The sequence below is a fragment of the Aedes aegypti genome, chromosome 1 (assembly GCF_002204515.2).
Source record: "Aedes aegypti strain LVP_AGWG chromosome 1, AaegL5.0 Primary Assembly, whole genome shotgun sequence".
In the NCBI taxonomy this organism is placed as follows: domain Eukaryota; kingdom Metazoa; phylum Arthropoda; class Insecta; order Diptera; family Culicidae; genus Aedes; species Aedes aegypti.
This window is the reverse complement of record NC_035107.1, coordinates 216,335,582-216,339,483: the sequence shown is the minus strand read 5'-3', so window position 1 is coordinate 216,339,483 and position 3,902 is coordinate 216,335,582.

Genomic DNA, 3,902 nt, shown 5'->3' with positions numbered 1-3,902 from the left:
ATGCATTTTCCGATACGCCCTTCTCAAAAATAAGGCGAGGTTCAAGATGGCGGTCTGAAAGTGCATTATGGCATTTTTGGTCATAAAGAATCTGTAGGCAAATTTTAAGGCGATTCAAAAAATACAAAAATAATCGGGTTTGCGAAACGGCGTGGAACCGCTCATATAGGGTTCATTCACAAATTTCATAACGCTAAAAACGATAATTTTTGACACCCACCCACCCCTTATAACGCTTTTTGTATGAATATTTCACGAATTTTGTATGATCTGTAACATTTCGAAGACACCCACCCACCCCCTTCAGCGTTATGAAATTTGTGAACAAGCCCATAGGGTATATTCACAAATTTCATAACGCCGAAAATGGTCATTTTCGATACCCACCCACCCCCTCGTAACGCATTTTGTATGAATGTTTTTCGAATTTTGTATGAGCTGTAACAACACTAGGACACCCACCCACCCCCTACAGCGTTATGAAATTTGCGAATGGGCCCATACACTGAAACAAGCGTTGCAGTAATGAGAACCATGAACGTGTTTTTAAATTAACTATTCCAACCACGATTGAGCTATCATGAACGCTTTTTATTTGCGTTTTGTTCCCTCTCAATCCAACCGCGTCGATAGCCGAGCGGCTAGCATTCGCGCTTGTCAATCGCCAGATCCTCGGTTCGATTCTGGTCTGCTGCAAGTTTTTAACCATGATAGAGTAATTTTTACTATACAAATGGTGCCATGGTAAAATTGAATGCACAAAATATTCTAAATAAATGCAAATTTAGTCTGCACAAATCAAGTGGCGTAGTGTATTTAATTTAACCCTCTGATATAGTATTTTCAACCGCAACGCTGTTCTCAGTGTAGGGTATGTTTAAATGTCCTCCAGTGTTTTGACAGATATACCACGTGCTTTGTGTTTGCATACAGTGGTAAGAGGGAGTCAAAAATAAATCTTCTCACTACTACAATCGCAGGTTTTATGATGGGGTAAAGTGATGGTTTAAATTGTTCACTATTCTTCCCAAAAATATATCTTATGTGGCCGAAGGAGCAAAGGAGCAGGACTTCAACAACTCAACAATACGGGTGTCGCAGGTTCGAGACGCAAAATGAAGAATTTTCATCATCATAAAAAAAGGAACAAAGTGTGGCAATGGCAAACCCTTAAAAGGATAAAAACCACCAAAACGAATAAGTCTGATACAGAGAAGTACTATCTGAATCATTTCATTATATTTTTGCATATACTATTCGAGGTATCCATTTTCATTCATTCATTTATTTACCTCGTGTACCAGCTGCTTGGCCGCATGGATTTATCCACGGTCTTCTTTAATCCTCGACTTTCTTTTTCTTTTCTGCTCTAAATGCGGGCAATGTTTACATAAAATGACATCCGGACCAACATCCGGACGACGAATGTTCACCGGATGAACATGATGTGGATGAATACACAACGAAATCGTTCATTTTTTGTAAACACGGCCCGCAGTAAAAGGTGTTCTTCCCGGTGGAAGAAGCAGCGTGACGTCATTGTAAATTAGTTCATACGCGAAAGCTTTCTGGCTGCGTACGCGAAAGCACAAGATATTCGCCCTAAAAAACCTGGCGAAAACAACTCACATTTCTTACGTGGTCTTATATTAGCATTAGTGGTGCAGAGAAGCATGGTTGTATCTTTGCATTATAGTGGCACGCTATTTCGCCTTTTCTGGCATTATAACAGCATTATATGCGTATATAAAACTGACATGCATCAAATGATTACCCTATATGCGCATATAATGCTGTTACCGTGCCGCATTGTCGTGCTTACTGGTTACTTGGGGTGTTCCCCTATTTTATAACTAATAATTATTTGCACTAAACTTGATATAATTCGAAAATGGCTACTTCTAAAGAAGTGATCATGATAATCAGATGGTTTAGAATTATTATTGTATCTTGAATCAAGATTCTTGAGACAAGAATGAAAAACGACTTGTTCGTTTAACGTTTGAACAGAAAGTGAAAATTTTTTTTAAACCAAAGTCATGGCTTACCTATATCTAACACTCCTCCTTAAGCTAGGTCTCCTATGGCTTCACGATTCGGCGAGTTGATTGTCCGATTCAATATATTTGATATTTATTATTCTTCGTTCCAGCGCATCCCGTATGTAATGGTGACGGATATCGATGTGCTTGGTCCGAGGGTTGTAGCCACCGTTCTTAGCAATCGCAATGGTGCACTGGTTGTCACAGTTGATGGATATTGAACCCGTCGCTCCGAATTGTGCAGTGAGTCCCCAGCAAACCAGAGATCATATAAAGATATTAGTTTCAAATTGTTTAAGTGTGCATTTTACGTTAGAATTGGATACGATGCAAATTTAATTGTTTCAGATTGTTAATGGAATCAAAAATATGATCTGATCTGAATTTGCATCTTATCAAACTTTAATTTAATATGGCAAACTAGGGTAGATGTACCAATAGTGGAGGTACTAAGCACGATTGAACTTCATATAACCGCCTTGATTCAAGAAGCGCAATTAATGCACATGTTGATGTTGTAACGGGAAGTAACGACCATTGACTTAATGAGAAAAAAGATTTCATCGTAGTAATCCACGGCATGTCAGTGAAAAATAATACCTCCACTATTGGTACACTGTTCCTTTAGTTGCGGTATATTTTTAATTTGTGTTCCTATAGTTGCGTTATCCGTTGTATTCTTATGGGATCCTCCACTATAGGAACACTTTACCGCAACTATTGGTACAAGCAAGAACAGTTTTAGCAAATTTAGTGGTATTTCATCAGTTTTAAAGCAATTTGAACGCTCTTTTTAACTATTCCGTGTATCAATAAGCCAATACGTCGATTGGCAGTGTCGGTTCTGTGGCTAATGCAATAAAATCAGTGAAAACGGCACTACCGCAACTATAGGAACACCCACAACTAAGGGAACACTTACCCTATGTAACTTCGAATTGCCATCTTCTTAAGATTCAGATTTTACTTTATTTGATTCTATTATAATCTTCAATACCCAAGTAACCACAAGCATTATTCCATTGCATTAATTTGGTCGAAAGTCAACATTTTTTGCATTAATAATGTTATTATGCATTTATTCAATAACTGTCAAGCAATGATGCATTTGATTAACATTGTAAATGCTTTGTAGCATTATTTTAATATAGCATTATGCTAAGCGTTTAGAGTGAATATACAGTTATGCTGTCTTACAAGATTACATAACCTCATTAAACGCACTCGAATCTATGATAAATAAGTAAGACGATCGAGCACGTTCGCACTCGCTCATTACGTTTTGAGTGGATATGGGAGAATAATGAAATGACTTTCTTTCATCTCGGACTCCCATTTCATGATCTAAGGATGTATGTATTCATTCAGAATTGTTGTATTTTATCTATGAGACTCTTTTATTCATAAGGAGCGAGAGGAAATGTCGATCAATTTATCTCCCCTGAAATCATTTCTATTGCGCTAGGGCTTTGTTTTGTGGGTTAAGTTCTGTTATTTCCTCTACAAGAAAGAATGGTGATCAAATTATTTCTATTGATGTTTCATTTGCTGAGGAAAGGAAATCACTGTTGTTCAATCTCCGAAGAGAATTCTTTCTATTCGTAATAATTGGGCGAATAGTAATGTTAACACACAGTGGCTTCGTTTATAAGGAACTTTTATCCTACCTTATTACATCAGCAGCTTTAGCCCAGGACACCAACGCGCCAGGCATCCAGCACACCATCATCCTAGTTGTGGGTTCGAATCCTGATTCCAACAAAAAAAATCATTAAGCTGGTAAAGAAAACCATTGAAAGGTAGTCAATGGATTCATTGTTTTGTTTATTTTTAACGCAAGCCCTAAACATACATAATTTT